We start from the raw sequence: 21,408 nt of genomic DNA on the forward strand, positions 1-21,408 counted from the left end.
AGATTCTGCATTTCCAATTAGTGCCTGGGTGAGGTGGATGCTGCTTGTCCACCGACCACACTTTGAGTAGCAAGGGCCTAGCATAAAGCCACCTTCAGGTACGTTGTGCTCTTCTGTCTTTGGGTGTCTGTGACGGAAGGACTTCTCTTTTCTGAGGTTTTCAGTAGTGACTGCTACTCTGCTTTTGACTCAGATAGTTTTAAGGTGGCACAGGTGGCCATGAGATGCATGTGAGATTAAGAAAACTAGGAATTTTATTTCACGAGCTGGTACTTTGAAAACATACACTTTTATTTCATAAACTTTTCTAACATTTCATTAAAAATTAATAGGGATAAGAACAAAGAAGAAAAGCAAAAACGGCCCCTAAATCTCCCTACCCAGGTAACACTCTTGGCATTTAAAAAAAAAAACATATATCTAGGATTATAACATCCTATCTTGTATCTAGAGGGAAAAATACAATCTGAAAGCCTCTTTCCCACCTACCCATAGTCTTTTGCCAAAGGTAACCATAAGACATAGTTTCTTATGATTTCTTCCAGGAAAGAAAATTGCCCACATATGTACATCCATCTATGTATTTTTAAAATGTACACAAAAGTGATCATACTACTCACACTGTTCTGCACCTTTTCATTTAATGATAAAAATTTGAGATCATTCTATACCATTCTATACCAGCATATACCTCATGCTTTTTAGTGAACACTATTTTATTCTTTCAAAATTCTGCATAGTATTTTATTGTATTGTTGTACAAACCTTTATTTACCAGCCCTCCATTGATAGATATTTTGGTTGTGTCTACTTTTTATTATTAATCAAAATATTTCTGTGGTCATCCTTGTACATGAATATTGGTGACTTTTAAAAAGTATATCCAAATCTTAAATTTCTGGTAAGGATGTTGCCAAAACAGAGGGTGTGTATATTTTGAAGAATCTAATAGGTATTTTCAGCTTAGTCTCCAGGAAAATTACACCAACTCAGTTGACAGTGGAGCCTTAACATTCTACATGTAACTCATGGAGTCCCCCCAAACAGAGAAGGGTTAGAATAAAACACTTGAGTAAAAACAGCTTATCTGCTACCAGTTCCTTGGGTCATGATTGTTATTGATCTCTCATCTATGGGGACAGCTTCGCTTCCTTGGGAACCTGTCTGCCTCGAGGATCTGCAATGATAGAAGGGACATTATACTGACCCTACACAAACAACAAAAAAAAATTACAAAGAAATGCTATGAACAATTGTATACAACAAATTAGACACTTTATATGAAATGGACAAATTCCCCAGACACAATTACTGAAACTGACTCAATATGAAATAGATAATAAGAATAGGCCTATAATGAGTGAAGAGATTGATCTATTAATACTACTACTAATAAATTATTCACAAACAAAAAAGCCCAGGCCCAAATGGCTTCATTACTGAGTTCTACCAAATATTTAAAGAAGAATTAATACCAATTCTTAACAAACTCCTCTAAAAAATAGAAAAGTAAGGTAGGTAACACTGGCCTCTTCTTATGAAGCCGGTGTTCCCTTGATACCAAAACCAAAGATATCACAAGAAATAAAAACTACAGACCAATATTTCTTATGAATATGAATTCAAAAGTTCTTCACCAAATAACAGCAAACTATTTCAGCTATATGTAAAAGCATTATACACCACAGACAAGTGGGATTTATCCTAGGAAGGCAAATTTGGCTCAATATCTGAAAAGGAATGAATGTAAAACATAAACAGAATAAAAAGCAAAAATCACATGATCATTTCATTAGAATCAAAAACACATTTGACAAAATCCAATATCCTTTCATGAAAAAAACACTCAGCAGACTAGTAATGAAGGGGAACTCCCTCAACCTGATAAAAGACAACTATGAAAAATCCATACCTAGCATCATATTTACTAGTGAAATATTAGATGCTTCCTCTCTAAGATCAGGAACAAGACAAGGACGTCTGCTCTCAACACCTCTATTTAACATCATACAGGGTGTTCCATCCAGTACAATTAGGCAAGAAAAAGAAATACAATGCATCCAGATTTGAAAAGAACATAAAAACTATATCTATTCATAGATGATATCACCTTGTATATAGAAAATCCTAAGGAATCCACTAAAAGCCTATTAGAACTAGTAAAGAAATTCAGCAAGAATTAATATACAAAAATCAATTATATTTGGTGAGCTGATTCTAAAATTCAAATGCAATTAAAAATTTAAAAATTAAATTAAGAAAACAATTCTACTTATAATAGCATCAAAAAGGATAAAATAAATATAAAAAAATTTAAAGAACTGCAAAACTTATACTGTGAAAATTATAAAATATTATTGAAAGACATTTAAAAAGGTCTAAATACGAGGAAAGCCATTCCAGGTTCATGGGTTGGAAAGCTTCACATTGTTAAGATGGTAATGCTCCCACCTTGTTTTCAGATTGAATGCAATCCCCAATAGAATCTCAGCAGACTTCTTTATAGAAATTGTTAAGCCAATTATAAAATTCAAATGCAATTGCAAGAGAACGAGAATAACCAAAACAATTTTGAAAAAGAAGAACAATGGAACAATGTAGCAGGATTCAACTGTCTTGATTTCAAAACTTACTATCCAACAATGGTAATCAAGACAGCGTGGTATTGGCACAAAAATATATGCATAAATCAGTGGAATAGGATTGAGAGTCTAGACATAAACCCACATATCTAAAGTCGGCTGATTTTTGACAAGGGTGTCAAGATCATTCAATGAGAAAAGAATAGGCTTTTCCACAAATGGTGCTGGGACAAGTGAAAATCCATAAGCAGAAGAATGATGTTGGACCCTTATCTAACACCATATACAAAAATTAACTCAAAATGGAACAAAGACCAAAATGTAAGAGCTAAAACTATAAAACTCTTAGAAGAAAACTTATGGGTAAACCTTCATGACCTTGTATTTGGCAAAGGATTTTTAGATATAGCACCAAAAGCATAGGCAACAAAAAAGTTGGTAAGTTGGATTTCAACAAAATTCAAAATTGTTGTGCTTCAAAGAACACCATCAATAAAGTGAAAAGACAATGCACCACATAGAAGAAAATATTTGCAAAGCATGTGGCTGATAAGAGCCTTGTGTCCAGAATAAGTAATAAACCCTTACATCTCAATGAAAAGATAATTATTCCAATAAAAAGTGGGCAAAGGCCTTGAAAAGGCATTTGTCCAAGGAAGATATAAAAATGGCCAATAAGCACAGGAGTAGATACTCTGTCTCATTAGTCACCAGAGAAATGCAAATCAAAACCATGAGATATTGCTTTACACCCATGTTGGCCAGAATAAAAAAGACTGATAACAACACACATTGGATATGGAGAAATTGGAACCCTCCTACACTGCTGTTGGGAATGTGAATGGTGCTACTGCTTTGGAAAACATTCTGACAGTTCCTCAAAAGATTAAACATAGAGTTACCATGTGACCCAGCAATTCCTCTCCTAGGTTAGTACCAAAGAGAAATGAACGCATATGTCCACACAGAAATTCATACACAGATAATCAGCATTATTATATTAATGAAATATAATATGAAATATTATATTGAAATATATTGAAATATATTGAAATATAATATGAAATATAAAATGAAATAAATTATAACAGCATTTATTTACAATGCAACCCAAATGTCCATTAACTGTTGAATGGATAAACAAAATTTGGTATATCTATATACTAGAACATTATTTGATGCTAGGAATGATGCTAGAATATTATTTGTCTATAAAAAGGAATGAGTTACTGATACGTGCTACGACATGGATACACCTTGAAAACTTTAAGCTAAATGAGAGAACCAATTGCAAAAGACCACATATTATGTAATTTCATTTATACAAAATGCCCAGAACAGAGATATCCATAGAGAAAAAAAAGTAGATTAGTGGTTGTTTAGGCCTAGGGAGTTGGAAAGGGAATGTCGGGTTGTACTAGCTAAATGGTACGATATTTCCTTTTAAGAAGATGAATATGTTTTCAAATTGACCATGGTGATGATTGCACATCCTTTAAGAAATGTGAATATACAGCAGCTGGCAAGATGGCCAAATAGGAGGTTCTCTGGTCTGCAGCTCCCAGGGAGATCAATGCAGAAGGCAGGTGATTTCTGCATTTCCAACTGAGGTACCTGTCTCATCTCATTGGGACTAGTTAGACAGTGGGTGCAGCCCACGGAGGGCAAGCAGAAGCAGGGTGGGGCATCACCTCACCTAGGAAGAGCAAGGGGCTGGGGACCTCCCTTCCCTAGCCATGGGAAGCTGTGAGGGACTGTGCCATGAGGAACAGTTCATGCTGGCCCAGATACTACGCTTTTCCCATGGTCTTCGCAACTCACAGACCAGGAGTCTTCCTCCAGTGCCTATGCCACCAGGGCCGTGGGTTTCAAGCACAAAACTGGGTGGCTGTTTGGGCAGACACTGAGCTAGCTGCAGGAGTTTCTTTTCATACCCCAGTGGTGCCTGGAACGCCAGCGAGACAGAACCCTTCACTCCCCCAGAAAAGGGGCTGAAGCCAGGAAGCCAAGTGGTCTAGCTCAGTGGATCCCACCCTCAAGCAGCCCAGCAAGCTAAGATCCACTGGCTTGAAATTCTCACTGCCAGCACAGCAGTCTGAAGTTGACCTGGGATGCTTGAGCTTGGTTAGGGGAGGGGCATCAGCCATTACTGAGGCTTGAGTAGGCAGTCTTCCTCTTACAGTCTAAACAAAGCTGCTGGGAAGTTCGAACTGGGCAGAGCCCACTGCAGCTCAGCAAAGCCGCTATAGTCAGACTGTCTGTCTAGATTCCTCCTCTCTGGGCTGGGCATCTCTGAAAGAAAGGCAACAGCCCCAGTCAGGGCTCCTGTCTCCCTGGAACAGAGCAGCTGGGGGAAAGGGTGGCTGTGGACACAGCTTCAGCAGATTCAGATTTAAACATTCCTGCCTGCCACCTCTGAAGAGAGCAGTAGATCTTTCAGCACAGCACTCGAGCTTTGCTAATGGACAGACTGCCTCCTCAAGTGGGTTCCTGATTCCCGTGCCTCCCGTCTGGGAGACACCTCCCAGCAGGGGTCAACAGACACCTCATACAGGAGAGCTCTGGCTGGCATCTTGAGTGCCCCTCTGGGACGAAGCTTCCAGAGGAAGGAATAGGCATCAATCTTTGCTGTTACATAGCCTCCGCTGGTGAGACCCAGGCAAACAGGGTCTGGAGTGGACTTCCAGTGAACTCCAGCAGACCTGCAGCAGAGAAGCCTGATGGATAGGAGGAATCAATATTGTGAAAATGGCCATACTGCCCAAAGTAATTTGTAGATTCAGTGCTATCCCCATCAAGCTACCATTGACTTGCTTCACAGAATTAGAAAAAACTATTTTAAATTTCATATGGAACCAAAAAAGAGCCCACATAGCCAAGACAATCCTAAGCAAAAAGAACAAAGCTGGAGGCATCACGCTACCTAACTTCAAACTCTACTACAAGGCTACAATAACAAACAGCATGGTAGTGGTACCAAAACAGATATATAGACCAATGGAACAGAACAGAGGCCTCAGAAATAATGCCATACATCTACAACCATCAGATCTTTGACAAACCTGACAAAAACAAGCAATGGGGAAAGGATTCCCTATTTAATAAATGGTGTTGGGAAAATTGGCTAGCCATATGCAAAAAACTGAAACTGGACCCCTTCCTTACACCTTATATAAAAATTAACTCAAGATGGATTAAAGACTTAAACATAAGACCTAAAACCATAAAAACCCTAGAGGAAAACCTAGGCAATACCATTCAGGACATAGGCATGGGCAAAGGCTTCGTGACTAAAACACCAAAAGCAATGGCAACAAAAGCCAAAATTGACAAACGGGGTCTAATTAAAATAAAGAGCTTCTGCACAGTGAAAGAAACTATCATCAGAGTGAACAGGCAACCTAGAGAATGGGAGAAAATTTTTGCAGTCTATCCATCTGACAAAGGGCTAATATCCAGAATCTACAAAGAACTTAAACAAATTTACAAGAAAAAAACAAACAACCCCATCAAAAAGTGGGCAAAGGATATGAACAGACACTTCTCAAAAGAAGACATTCATGCAGCCAACAAACAGGAAAAAAAGCTCATCATCACTGGTCATTAGAGAAATCCAAATCAAAACCACAATGAGATACCATCTCACACCAGTTAGAATGGTGATCATTAAAAAGTCAGGAAACAACAGATGCTGGAGAGGATGTGGAGAAATAGGAACGCTTTTACACTGTTGGTGGGAGTGTAAATTAGTTCAACCATTGTGGAAGACAGTGTGGCGATTCCTCAAGGGTCTAGAACCAGAAATACCATTTGGCCCAGCAATCCCATTACTGGGTATATACCCAAAGGATTATAAATCATTCTACTATAAAGATATGTTTATTGTGGCACTGTTCACAATAGCAAAGACTTGGAACCAACCCAAATGCCTATCAATGATAGACTGCATAAAGAAAATGTGGCACATATATACCATGGAATACTATGCAGCCATAAAAAAGGACAAGTTCATGTCCTTTGCAGGGACGTGGATGAAGCTGGAAACCATCATTCTCAGCAAACTAACACAAGAACATGTGGTGTTTAGTTCTCATGTTCTCACCACATGTTCTCACTAATAAGTGGGACTTGAACAATGAGAACACATGGACACAGGGAGGGGAACATCACATACCAGGGCCCTTTGCGGGGTAGGAGGCTAGGGGAGGGATCACATTCGGAGAAATACCTAATGTAGATGACAGGTTGATGGGTGCAGCACACCACCATGGCACGTATATACCTATGTAACAAACCTGCACGTTCTGCATATGTATCCCAGAACTTAAAGTATAATTTAAAAACAGAAATGTGAATATACTAAAAGCCAATGAATTGTACACTGTAACTGGGTCTATTTTATGGTATGAGAACTGTATCTCAATAAAGATGTTAAAAAAGAAAAGAAACAGCTGTTTGCTCCAGCTGTTGCTAATTCTCTAATTAAGTCTGTTCTTTCAGTTTAAAAAGTAATACACCTTGGCCGGGCACGGTGGCTCACACTTGTAATCCCAGCACTTTGGGAGGCCGAGGTGGGCAGATCACGAGGTCAGGAGATCGAGACCATCCTGGCTGACATGGTGAAACCCTGTCTCTACTAAAAATACAAAAAAATTAGCCGGGCTTGGTGGTGGGCACCTGCAGTCCCAGCTACTCAGGAGGCTGAGGCAAGAGAATGGCGTGAAACCAGGAGGCGGAGCTTACAGTGAGCCGAGATCGCACCACTGCACTCCAGCCTGGGCGACAGAGTGAGACTCCGTCTCAAAAAAAAAAAAGTAATACACCTTTTATTCTTGTGGTTTTGGTTATTTTTTATTTTTATTTTTGAAGGGATGAGATTCTTATTCCTTCTGAGCAAGATGAAGCAAAACAGGATATTGGAGATGAACAGTTCACATATTTCTTCACTAACACAATCTTGGGTTTTCCCAGGGGATTGTTTTGATGACATTTATTTTCCATCCTTGGGCACTTCTGAGAAATATTTCAGTCTTAGGAATTTACAGAAATGGAGTTTTGATTAGAAACTGCCCTCTTAGCAGCTGCTTTCTGCTCTGCTTTCAGACTTCAGGGAGTGTGTTGTTCACCGAATGGCAAATGCATGGAGGGAAATAGCTGTCCAGGGTGGCAGGCTTGCTCCTTTGCCTTTCTTCTCTTTCCAGAATCATGTACCCTTCATGCACTTCATGCCTTAGCAGACCACAACTCCAATTTTGTCTCCCTAACGCTTTTGGGTGCTGAAAACTCTGCTTAGTTTTTCTGCCCTTAGCATTTTCTTTCAGGACTTTTCAACCTCTTGGTCTGTTTATTAATTGGCAAATTCCTTAAGGGGAAGTTCAGGAAAGAGTGTTGGGCTAACTTCAGTGGGTTTCCTTTTCTCTAACCTGCTAGTCCCTCAGGTCCTGATGGCTTTGGTATCTCTCAATGCTTTTAAGTAGATTTTGTTTTGTTTTTGGTATTTTACCCAGATTTTCCAGTAGTTCTCAGCCAGAATTTATCTGCTGTAAGCTATTATACAAGAAGGCCCTTGCATTTTAAAAACAAACATTCAGTTTTTATTTTGAAAGAGTTAGGTTAAATTTATAAATTAATTGGGGGAAAATTAATATCTTCCCAAGCAGGTATATAGTATGAATAACTCTATTTAGTTCTTTGTTTATACTTTACTAAAGTTTTTGTTTTCATTATAAAGATGAATATATATTAGTGAATTTCATTAATAAATATGTTAATATATATTAACTTTGTTTCTAGGCATTCACATACCTTATGGCTTTCGTGAATTGATTTTATTCTGCTATATCTTATTGTCAGTTCTTGTGGGCATGTTGGAAACCAATTGAGTTTTTTTTTCTTTTTTTTGAGATGGAGTCTCACTCTGTCACCCAGGCTGGAGTGCAGGGGCCTGATCTCCACTCGCTGCAACCTCTGCCTCCTGGGTTCAAGCAATTCTCCTGCCTCAGCCTCCTGAGTTAGCTGGGATTGCAGGTGCCCACCACCACGCCCAGCTAATTTTTGTATTTTTAGTAGAGATGGTTGATCTCAAACTCTTGACCTCAGGTGATCCACCACCTTCAGCCTCCCAAAGTGCTGGGATTACAGGCATGAGTCACTGTGCCTGGTCACCAGTTGAATTTTCTAAACCAGTTTTATACTTGGTTCCCTTACTGAACTGTGTTTTTGAGTTTCCCTAATATTTTTCCAATTAATTATTTTAGCTTTTCACGTTAGTAAATAATCATGGCATGAGCAAAAGCAGAAAAAAAAGAGATAGTATGCCTCTTCTGCCTTTCCTAAAAGTTCTTAATTTTCTTTATTGCCTTCCAAAACATGCCAAATAATAGATGTGATAATGAACATCGTTTTCTTTCTCTTTTTCTGAATTTAATGGCAATGCTAGTGCTAATATTTCTTGATTCTCAACAGGGATTTTAACCAATAATTTATATTAAATGTTACCATCTTTTCAGATTTTATCAGGAAGACTGTTTTATTTTTCTGCCTTTAAGCAATTACTGTGGTAAATCCTATTAATAGTTTTTTAAACATTGAATGGTTTGTTAATGAAATAAAGGCCCCTTCTTATTGGTGCATTGTTCTTTTAATATGTTGACTTTTTTTTTTTTGCTGGCATTTTATTATGGCTTTTTTGGTGTTCATAACTGAGATCGATTTTTTTTTTTTTTTTTTTGGAGACTGAGTCTGGCTCTGTCGCCCAGGCTGGAGTGCAGTGGCGCTATCTCGGCTCACTGCAAGCTCCGCCTCCCGGGTTCACGCCATTCTCCTGCCTCAGCCTCCCAAGTGGCTGAGACTACAGGCGCCTGCCACCACGCCCGGCTAATTTTTTTGTATTTTTAGTAGAGACAGGGTTTCATCGTGTTAGCCAGGATGGTCTCGATCTCCTGACCTGGTGATCCGCCCACCTTGGCCTCCCATAGTCCTGGGATTACAGGAGTGAGCCACTGCGCCCGGCCAATGAGATTGATTTTTAAATTTTTATGTGTTCTATCTTTAATGAGTTTTAATTTTAGGGTTATGTTAAGGGTGTCACATGACACAAGTGCACATTTGTCTGTGTGATTAAGGGGCTTAGGTAACATCGGTCTTATTGGTTTTCTTGATGATTTCATAGAACTTAGCAGTGGAAACTTCTTGGCTCTTGGATAACTATCCTATCAACTAAAGGATGTCAATTTGATACCTTTCTCAAACTTTTGTCCCACGATTTGTGTCCTATTTAAGCATTTGAACTCCTAATTTATTTTGATAATTTAGATATTTTTTAGGAAATGGTACATTTTATTCAGATTTTCTATTTTGTTTTCATAAAGTTATATATGCTTTTCTGACCGTTCTTCTAAATCCCCTGTACCAATGTTCTTGTTTGTAATTTTGCACGTTTGTGTTTTCTCTTTTTCTTGATTAGTCGTGGTAGTGGTTTTCTCTCTTAATTTATTAAAAAGTATTATATTTATTAATTTCATGTATGTCTTTGTAATTCATTAGCACTTTTATTTTTCTTGCTTTTCCCTTCCTGCTTTGAATATTCAGTTTATTATTCTTTGCCAAATCTTCCTTTGAATTCTAATAATTCCTTGCTTCATTAGTATTGATACTATGATAGTTGTGCATAAAGAATTTTTATGGTTATAGCCCTGTCTGAATTATCCTGGTCTGAATTAAGAATGTAACATGGCCCTATTTGTCCTAATCAATGTTTATTGCACTGGATTTTACTTTGTGTGAACATTACATTGCCATTCCATTTGTTTTTGTTTACATTTCTGCAATATCCCTTTGTGCATGCCTTGACTTCTTTTTTTTTTTTTTTTGAGATGGAGTCTTGCTTTGTCGCCCCACTGGAGTGCAGTGGCAAGATCTCGGCTCACTGCAACCTCTGTCTCCCGGGTTCAAGCAATTCTCCTGCCTCAGCCTCCCGAGTAACTGGGACTAGAAGTGTGCACCACCACGCCCAGCTAATTTTTTGTATTTTAGTAGAAATGGGGTTTCACCATGTTGGCCAGGATGGTCTCTGTCTCCTGACCTCTTAATCCGCCTGCCTCGGCCTCCCAAAGCGCTGCGATTACAGGCGTGAGCCACTGCACCCCATTGCATGCCTTTACTTTTAACATCCCCTCTTTGGGCATGAATTATGTATCCTTTACTGTGATCTCTTTTTCAGTGTTTTGGAGGACATATATCTTGGTTTTTTTATGTTATTGCATTTTTAAATGCTGTTGAACCCATATTTATTTAATTTTTAGACTTCTATGAAATAGAAAAGTGTCATAAACTTTTCCTGTCTTCTCACCTCTTTTCCCTTTATTCACCATTTCTCAGGTTTTATTAAAATGAATTGGGTTTTTGGCTGAGCGTGGTGGCTCAAGCCTGTAATCCCGGTGGCTTGGGAAACTGAGGCATGAGGATCACTTGAAGTTAGGAGTTCAAGACCAGCCTGGGCCACATTGCAAGCTGCCATTTCTACAAAAAAAAAAAAAAAAAAAAGTTAGCCAGGCGTGGTGGTGTATGCCTGTAAACCCAGCAATTTGGGAGGATGAAATGGAAGGATCCCTTGAACCTAGGAGTTTTAGGTTGTAGTGAGCTAGGGTTGTGCTACTGCACTCCAGCCTGGGTGACAGAACAAGATCCTGTCTCAAAAAAGAGAAAAAGAAAGAGGAAAAAAAGGCGAACTAGATTCTTAAAATTCATATTATTGCATTTGGGAAGAAAAGGTAATATATTTTCCTCATTCATCACAAGGTTTGTGGCTGACACTCCTATAACAAAGACAGACTAACAAGAGAAAAGCATAACAAATTTATTTTACCAAAGTTTTACATGACACAGGAGCCTTCAGAAATGAAGACCCAAAGACCCAGGAAAAACTGTGTTTTTATGCTTAGGTTTTGTGAAGAATGGATAGATAGTGTATGATTGAACAAGAAGCGGATGTGACCTAGTAGTAATAAGCTTGGCGGAACTTAGCAAGCCTGTTTGTTCAGATGCTTCTTGGCCTCTCTGTGTAACATTCCTTCCCTGCAGACATAGGGCAGGACATTTGTCACTTAAGGGTCTTCAGGAGAGAAGGTGAGAGAGACTTTGCCGCTTCTGTGGTTTTCTCAATTTTCTTCAGCTTAAAATATTCAGTATGACAAGATGCCATATTTAGGGATAGCATTTCCTGTATCCTATCACATACGCATAACTTGGAAATAGGTTGTATCATTAACAATCACTTTTGTAGTTTTGTATCTGTCTCAGCAAATATTTTACTATCACTGGTTTCTGGAGCTGGTCCAGTATTTTATGCCATGTCATCTTCATTCTTTAATCCTTAAGTGGGCTTCATTTTTTAGTTTGTTGGAGGACATCTCCAGCCAATTAGTCAAGAAACTATGGATGTAATATTTTTGAAAGTGTGAATAACTGAAAATGTCCTTCTGTTAACTGAATACCTGAATTGGTTGGAAATAAAATGCTTAGTTCACACATTTTCTCCACAAAATGTTAGAAGACGTATTACTTCTTGGTGTTCAGTGTGGCAGCTCAGGAGCTTAAGGCAACTGTATTTTGTTCTTTTCGGTTACCTTATTTTTTCCCCATGTTGCCTGTGGAATTTGATATATATCTTTAATAAATATTTGTGTCATGAATAAATGAATGAGAAAATGTTTCTGGCTGGGTGTGGTGGCTCACGCCTGTAATCCCAACACTTTGGCAGGCCGAGGTGGGAGGATAGTTTGAGGCCAGGCATTTGAGATCAGCCTCGGCAACACAGCAAGACCCAGTCTCTATTCTTGAGAGTAAAAAATGTTTTTTAACACATATATCAATGTGTTACAATACTTAATATAAAAACTTGTTGCCAATCAGTAAGAAATAATGCAAATACTGGTAGAAAAATGGATGAACATAACCAGTCAATTTGCAAATGAAGAATTAGAAAAGGTGCCAAACATGAATCGAAAATTACAAATTAAAATAAGATTCTTTGTCTACTAAATGGGAAAAGAAACATTAGTATATGATCATAAATTGATACATCCTCTCTGGGGAAATATTTGTGAATATGTATCAAAATTAGTGGCTCATGCCTGTAATCCCAGCACTTTGGGAGGCTGAGTCGGGCAGGTCACTTGAGGTCAGGAGTTCAAGACCAGCCTGGCCAACATGGTGAAACCCCATCTCTACTAAAAATACAAAAATTAGCCGGGTGTGGTGGGCGCCTGTAATCCCAGTTACTCGGGAGGCTGAGGCAGGAGAATCTCTGGAACCCGGGAGGCAGAGGTTGCAGTGAGCCAAGATTGTGCCACTGCACACCAACCTGGGCCACAGAGTGAGACTCCGTCTTAAAAAAAAAAAAAATTAGCACATATGAAAATATCCTTTGACCTAACAATTTTTCCTGTTGGATTTTACTCTAAGGGAATAGTCAAGGCCATGTGCAAAGATTTAGCGTCTTCAAAGACGTTCATTTCAGATTTGTTTATAACAGGAAAACTTGGAAACAATAATAAAATAGTATTTAAGTAAATGATGATGCATCCTTAAAATGAAATGCCAGCAGCTATTAGAAATGTTGTTGTATCAGAATATTTATCAAAATGGAAATATAATCACAATACATTGCATTACATATCACATTATAAAATGATAAAAGCTAGCTATAAAACAGTATTTTGATATAATTCTCATTTCAACTTAACTCAGAACATTGTTGTTGATTATCTACAATACCACAGTAGTTTTAGTGGATCCAACTTTGAACAGGCTATATTCTCTGTGAGGAAGATCACTTCTATAAATTGAATTATATCAGAATCAAGGTGTTAATAGAGTCATGGATCTCCAGTTCAGTGTAAAAATGAATACTCTTCTTAACTCACACTCAAAAGTTTATTTGTAGACATATCATACGCTCTTCTCTCTTATAATCTTTTAGATTGTTACAAATCTCCCACGGAGTCCACAGAAGGCACTCAGCAAATGATGTTGAATTGAATCTTGATTTCTCACTTTGATGTTCAAAGTGAGAAATGCAGTCTCAGCTGGTTAGACAGCATGAGTGTTGTCAGGGTGTGTGTGTGTGTGTGTGTGTGTGTGTGTTGAAGAGAGAGGAAATGTGCTATGAACTCAATCTCTATTAGTACAGAGAAAATGTCAGTTTGTCTTGTTGGCCACTCTATAGGAAGAGTCATTTCTGTACATTTGGCAGTGTTCACATCGTTGCACTCTTTTGCGAGGGGCTGTTGTGAATTGCAAGAGAATTCATGATTGATTTATTGATTTGACATAGTTGATAATGCCTTTTAGACAGTATCACTCACAGTCTAGTCTGTGCATTCCAAAATTTAAATCTACAGGTTTAGAATTTCAAATGATACTGTTTGGAATTTACACTGGTTCTCTCTCTCTCTCTCTCTCTCCTTCTCTCTTTAAAAAAATTTCAAATGGAGCCAAGGTAACATAAGATTTTTAAATGCCTAAGCTGTATTACTGCATCACAGATATAGGATATACAATCTTCAACATGTTGATTCCTCTTGTTTGGGCCAGTAGGTTTAAGAGTTGGGGAGTTACGACGATCATCTTGAGATGCTTACATGGTTAGGAACTAAGTCTCTGAGAAATACAAGGTGAGTCTATATCTCAGATAGACTGCAGCTGAAAAACTTTTCCTAATTGTCTATCAGGATGTTGAGTACAAAATCATCCCTTTTACCCTCTTACTCTTTTGGGTTCCATTAGATATTTTCCAGGATAATTCTATTGCTCTGCCAAATTAAGAATAACAACAGCAACAACACGAAAATCATTTTCTGGTGCATTTTCCTAAAATTTATAACACCATTCTGTATTCATTCTATTCATCCTAAAGCAGGTGAATCTTGTTTTATTTATTTGAACTCTAGAAGTATAGGAAACACTTTCATTACCTATGTAGATAGATGATATCAGCCTTAAATATTTAAATTACTGGTGCTTTTCTTGTTCCACTGCCACATAGGTAATTCAAGAAGGCATCATTAACAATTTATGGGTTTCAAAATAGATTTCCAGCAGGGGGAGCCCCTGCTTGGGTAATAGAACGATTGGCTCCCTTGTTCCTCTTACCTAACTTCAAACCCACAAACTAAAAATTTTGAATAGAATTCATTTTCATAATTTTTTTCACTCCTAGCTGTACTTGTGCACTAAGCAAAAGATACTTTTTAAATGGCCAATGAAATGAACCAAATGACCATTTCTACGTGTAGACCCCAGGGCAGGAGGCTCCCAGGGGTCAGCCACTGGCTTTGGTGGCTGGCTAGCTGACTATGAACCACCTGAGGCTGTTTGGAATTTCTTCCATCTGTCTCCAGGGCTTGTTGATCCCACAGTATTTGTCTTGCAGTGAAGATACATGCTTTTAACACACTGGGAAGCTTTAAATGGGTGTCTGGTTTGTTACTTTGAGTCATTTTCACCCGAAGCCTTCTTAACCATCATGCTGCTTCAGATGAAGCCACCGATGAGAAAAGTGAAGTGTGAGATCGATCCTTTGCAAGGCTCAGCACTAAAGTCCCACCATGGACTTTATCTCGTGCCCTCAGGGGCAGAGCATTTTAGGTGGTCCCTCTTTAGGGAAAGAAATGAAAGTGGCCTTGTAGTGATTTCTCTGGATTAGGGGAAGAAGAACGCCTAGAGTTCATAAATTCAATCCCATCATTGTCTCCACAATGCCAAACAATGGTGTTTATTTGTTGTTGTTTTTTCATTCTTGAATTGACTAGGAAGTTAGCTTGCTCTAACTTGTCATTAAAAAAGCCATGTAGCCCGGGCGTGGTGGCTCACACCTGTAATCCCAGCACTTCAGGAGGCCGAGGAGGGTGGATCACGAGGTCAGGAGTTCGAGATCAGCCTGGCCAATATGGTGAAACCTCGTCTCTACTAAAAATACAAAAATTAGCCAGGCGTGGTGGCATGAACCTGTAGTCCCAGCTACTCAGGAGGCTGAGGCAGAAGAATCACTTGAACCCGGGAGGCAGAGGTTGCAGTGAGCCAAGATCACGCCACTGGACTCCAGCCTGGGTGACAGAGCAAGACTGTCAAAAAAAAAAAAAAAAAAAAAAAAAGCCGTATAAGCCTCAAGAGGCGGCCAGCCCTGTGTGAGGTGGAGGTTAAGAGCATGGTGTTCAGGCATCTTGCATTCAAATCCAGCTTTTTCACTGACTGTGGGATGTTGTTTGAACTTTCCAAGATAATAACAGTATCTATATCACAGAGGTGAGTGCTAAGTGACATAATGCTGGCAAATAGTAAGCACCTAATATGTGTTAGGTATTATTGTTACTGTTGTGTTTATTAGGCCCTGTTTGTCTTTGGGGACTTAGAGTTTTTCATTTGAAGTCCTTCAATTCTCTTCCTCATTCCTACCATCTCCCCTTCACCCCTGCAGCTTGCTGAAAACTGTAGGACACACAGGCAACTGTTAATACTTCAGACACTATAGAAATATCATAATATCGTTTCATACGGGCTATACAATGTGGCATCATTAAAACATAATTGACTAGGGTTGGGCAGAGGGAACAGTGAAATTAATTATAAACTAATGTTTATATTCACTGTGCAAATAAAGACCCGAAGAAAGACAACAGGCCGGGCGCGGTGGCTCACGCCTGTAATCTCAGCACTTTGGGAGGCCGAGGCGGGTGGATCACCTGAGGTCCAGAGTTCGAGACCAGCCTGACCAACATGGAGAAACCCCGTCTCTACTAAAAATACAAAATTAGCCGGACGTGGTGGCGCATGCCTGTAATCCCAGCTACTCCGGAGGCTGAGGCAGGAGAATGGCTTGAACCCGGGAGGCGGAGTTTGCTGTGAGCCGAGATCGCGTCATTGCACTCTAGCCTGGGCAACAAGACCAAAACTCCATCTCAAAAAAAAAAAAGAAAGACAACAAAAATGACAGGGACAGATCTTCCTTTAGGAAGTTTACAACCTTGTTGGAGAAGGTAATTTAGACTCTTGGGAATGTATCAGGGTAATTAAGGGGTCATATGAATATAGGCTTTGATTAGGTAATGAGCAATGTTTGAATTTTGCCCACAGTCTATTTATCCAACAAAATAAGGTTTCCAAGAAATATTTATTGTTATAGTAAAAGATCATCTGTACAGAATGTCTTGGACAAGACCTATACAGATTTCATAATGCTCCTGGAGTTTAACTATATTATTTCCAAAAACGCATTTTCTTTTGTTGCCCTTTGATGAAGTGCGAACATCTTCTGGATGTATTTTCTTTGTTTTCTGATCCATTAATGGATCAGGAGCTAGGATATCAAAGGAGCATGGTATAATGCGTATTTTGAATTACAGGCCCTTAGAGATGAGTAGATGCTGGAAGAGACTTTTCCCCTATCTGCATAAAGACTGGGCAGACCCACCAAGGAGAACATTGTTTTTCCTCCCTCCCTTGCTGTCAATCCTCAACCTCTCCTGAAGCACAGGATGAAGCTGTTCTCTGAAGTATCTGCCTAAAGTCCAGACCTACCAGAGTACAAAACAATTACGACTTGTCTTTCCTGAGTTTTCGTGAACTGAACCCATATCATAAGAAAGAAGACTAAAGTCTGTTAACAAACCTAGAGACTTTTTTCACAAACCACTTTCTTCCCTGTGGGCCTAACAGACTTTGTCTAAGACTGTTGTATGTTCTTCAAACCCATTGAGTTCCCCTAAAAATCATTTACAATCTCCCAAAAATCACCCACACTTCCCATCTCCCTTTCCCCTAAGAAGTAGGGTATATCACCATCCATATCCCACTGGGATACTGGGCAACCACTGTGATTCTTCCCCTGTGCATGGTAGTAATACATTTGTATGCTTTTTCTCTTCTTAATCTGCTTTTTTATGAGTTCATTTTTCAGTGAACCTTCCAAGAGCAAAGGGGAAGCTTTCCCTTCACCACTGCAATATAAAATATATATTTGAATAATTATAACTCAGTGCTTTACAACATTACCCACCTAAATATATAAAGGACTGAGAATTTTGTGTTATCACTGAGGCCACTATGGCATTCCTATCATCTTCCTACACAGCCCACATCACCATGTAGAATGGCTCATCACCACATCACTAGCTAGATTTCACCCCATGCCCCACATTGGAACAGATTCATACATGTACTCTAGAGCCCAGAAGAGTGCTCTGCATATGTGCTGTATGTATGTAACTAGCTCGTTTACATTTTGCATACCAGCAGTTTCATATGATTTCTGAGCGAAATTTCTACTAGCACACAAGCTAATAATTGCTCATCTACATTGGATTGGGCAAAGCTCCTTTCCAAAGCTACAGGTCTGGCTCATGGAAAGCCCATGTGACATTCCACATACAGTCACCTCTCTGTGATCAGAGCAACCAGCCAGCCACAGCATCCTGCATTTTGCTTGTCCAGATGTGAATTAGAAGCCTGCTTTTTTTGTCCCTCAAATTACAGGGGACACATATCAAATTATCTCAGTGGTTGTTAGGAAGCAGAAAGTTAATTATGTTGACTCCAATCCCCTGCAGTAAGAATCAGGGACTCCTGCAGGAAAGGGCAGTGTTCAAAACTTTCAGTTGAGAAGAGAGTAAGCATTGACTCTGCCCAGAACATGGTAGTCATCCGGATCCTATAAATGTAATCCTGGAGTCGTGACTGGAAAGGAATAGGGAGCCCCAGAGGATCATGTGGGTTTGGTTGTTTGGAAATTTGCTTGAGTTAAATAGGTAATACAGGTCCTAGTTTTCAATTATTCCCTCATCCCTCCCTTTTTCTTTTGCCCATTTTATGTCATGCAACATATTTCTATCATCCAGGATCAGCTGGAACTGAGGAGTGCCCATACTGTTCCCCTCTTCCCAAAACCCTCGTGGGTGGAGTGGGAAGCGACAAGGTATGGAAAAGGATGACAGCGTGGACACAAAATCTCATTTTAGTTGTCGAAAAAAAGTCCTAGAAAACAGAGTCTACAGAGATGGCCCCCATGACAAAGGCTCCAATGACACTGATTTTTCTCCATTTCAAGGCACCAGAATTTTTTTTTTTTTAATTTGAGAAAAGGGAGAGGGAAAGATCTTCTACAAGTGTGTGTACAACAATAATAATGTTATAACTACTTGTCAAATGCTTACTAAAGAAATTAGTATAATTCTCAATACCAAGTTTCAGATTTTGATCCATGTGTTCTGGGCTAAATTGAGGACCTTAAACTGGCCTCTCTTTATTGGACTTCTCCAGAGAGTCACTCTTACTCCTGACTCCACGAAAGAAAAGTTTACTGTTATAAAATTTTGTATTTTTTTTCCAACGACCTTGCTCTTTTCTCCCATACTCCTCTATGTAATCTGCCATTTGGGTGGGAGGAAGCTCTAGAGGTCTGTAATGGAGACAGTAAAGCAGGGTTTGCAGGAGGAAGAGCTGTTGAGGAATTTTTGCTGGAACAGGAGGTGTGGTGGCCACTCTAGGACTGCAAGGTACCCCACAGGAAGCACAGGAGACACACTTCAGACTGAGCTGGGGGAACTTGACATTACAAAAGTAAATGACTCTTCTCAGGGAGCTTTAGAGATTTCCAATGGTAAGGAAGGATGAGTACAAAGAACTAGGACCAGTTGAACACACCCAGCTGTTCCCAAAATGCCACTTGCACTCTCTTTCTAAAAATGAAGTGTTAAGTCACAGAGAGGAGAAAAGAGATGACTGCCTCCCTTTTTCTGCTATATATGGAACCTTCAGTCATTTGTTGTAGGTGAGTTGCAAGCATTTAAAGGAATTAGTTGACCTTTGTGTTTTGCATAAATACTGATCACAGAGAAACTTTAGAGTATTGTCAAACGGTCTAGATCTGCATTGTCTCACACAGTAGCTCTTAGCACCATGTGGCTATTGTAAAATGTGGCTGGTGTGACTGAAGACCTGAATATTTAACTTTATTTTCTTATAATTAATTTATATGCAACTCAAATACAGAATATTTGAAATTAATTTCATCTCTTTCCTTGTACCTTTTTGAAAATATTTGAAAATAAATTTGTTGAGTGTATCAATAGTTCACTCTGAGTAGTTGCTCAGGGTATATGAGTTCACTGTATGAGTAACACAAATTCATCTGTTAATGGACATTAAGATCGTTTTCAGTTTGGGGCTATTCCAAATAAAACTGCTAGGAACATTTTTGTACAAGTCTTTGTAGGGGCATATATTTCCTTTCCTCTTAGGTAAATACCTAGAAATAAAATGGCTGGGTCCTTTGGCAGCTATAAGTTTTGACTTTTTTCCATCATTTGATATCCTTACCAGCAGTGTATAGGAGTTCCTGTTCCTCCACAAACTTGCCATCATTTGGTCAGTCTTCAATTGTAGCCCTTCTAAAAGGTATACAGTAGTATCTCACTGTGGTTTTAATGTGCATCCCTGGATGACTAATGACACAGAACATTTTTTGATGTTCTCATCTGCAACCAGTATATCTTTGGTGAACCATGTTCAAATATCTTGCTCATTATTTAATTGGGTTGATTTTTTTTCTTATTATTGCGTTTTGAGATTTATTTCTATAGCCTGGATTCAGGCCCTTTGTTAGATATAAGATTTACAAATATTTTTTTCCCAGTCTGTGGCTTATCTTTCCATTTTCCTAATAGTGTTTTTAAAGAGCAGAAGTTTTTAATTATTTGCTGAAGCCCAGTTTATCAATGTTGTATAAAAAATTTACATATTTTGGTGTTTGCATCTAAGAAATCTTTGCCAAGCCCAAGTCACAAGATTTTTTCCTATGTTTTCTGCTAGAGTTTTATAATTATTTTATATCTAGGTCTATAATCCATTTTGAGTTAAGTTTTGTATATGGTGTGAGGTATGGATTGATGTGTTTTGTGTGTTTGTTCTACATGTAGGTAATCATTGTGCCAGCATCATTTGTTGAAAAGAGTATATTCTCCACTGAATTTCCTTTGTGTCTTTGTCAAAAATCTGTTGTCCATATGATGACTTTTTACTAATCACCATTCTGACTGGTGTGAGATGGTATCTTGTTGTGGTTTTGATTTGCATTTCTCTAATGACCAGTGATGAGCTTTTTTTCATTCTGGTCTATTTGTGGTCTCTTGATTCTGTTCTTTTGATCTGTTTGTCTATTTAGATGCCAAAACACACAGCTTTTGTTACACGGTTTTATAATAAGTCTTGAAATCAGGTAGTGATCCCCCTCCAAATTTGTTCCTCCGTTTCAAAGCTCTTTGGGCTATTCTATGCCCTTTGCATTTTCATATGACCTTTAGAGACAGCTGGGCAATTGCTACAAATCATGCTGGAGTTTTCATTAGGGTTAAGTTTAATTTAAAGACCAATTTGAGGCCAGGCGCAGTGGCTCATGCCTGTAATCCCAGCACTTTGGGAGGCCAAGGTGGGTGGATCATGAGGTCAGGAGATGGAGACCATCCTGGCTAACACAGTGAAACCCTGTCTCTACTAAAAATACAAAAAATTAGCCTGGCGTGACGGCAGGTGCCTGTAGTCCCAGCTACTCGGGAGGCTGAGGCAGGAGAATGGCATGAACCCGGGACGCAGAGCTTGCAGAGAGCCGAGATTGTGCCACTGCACTCCAGCCTGGGCAACAGAGTGAGACTCTGCCTCAAAACAAACAAACAAAAAAAACCAATCTGAGGATGATTGACATTCTAATGCAATCGAGTCTCTTGATCCATTAACAAGATATATGTCTTCATTTATTTAGGTTTTTCTTTTTTCT

Source organism: Pan troglodytes, chromosome 19, assembly GCF_028858775.2.
Source record: "Pan troglodytes isolate AG18354 chromosome 19, NHGRI_mPanTro3-v2.0_pri, whole genome shotgun sequence".
NCBI classification, from domain to species: domain Eukaryota; kingdom Metazoa; phylum Chordata; class Mammalia; order Primates; family Hominidae; genus Pan; species Pan troglodytes.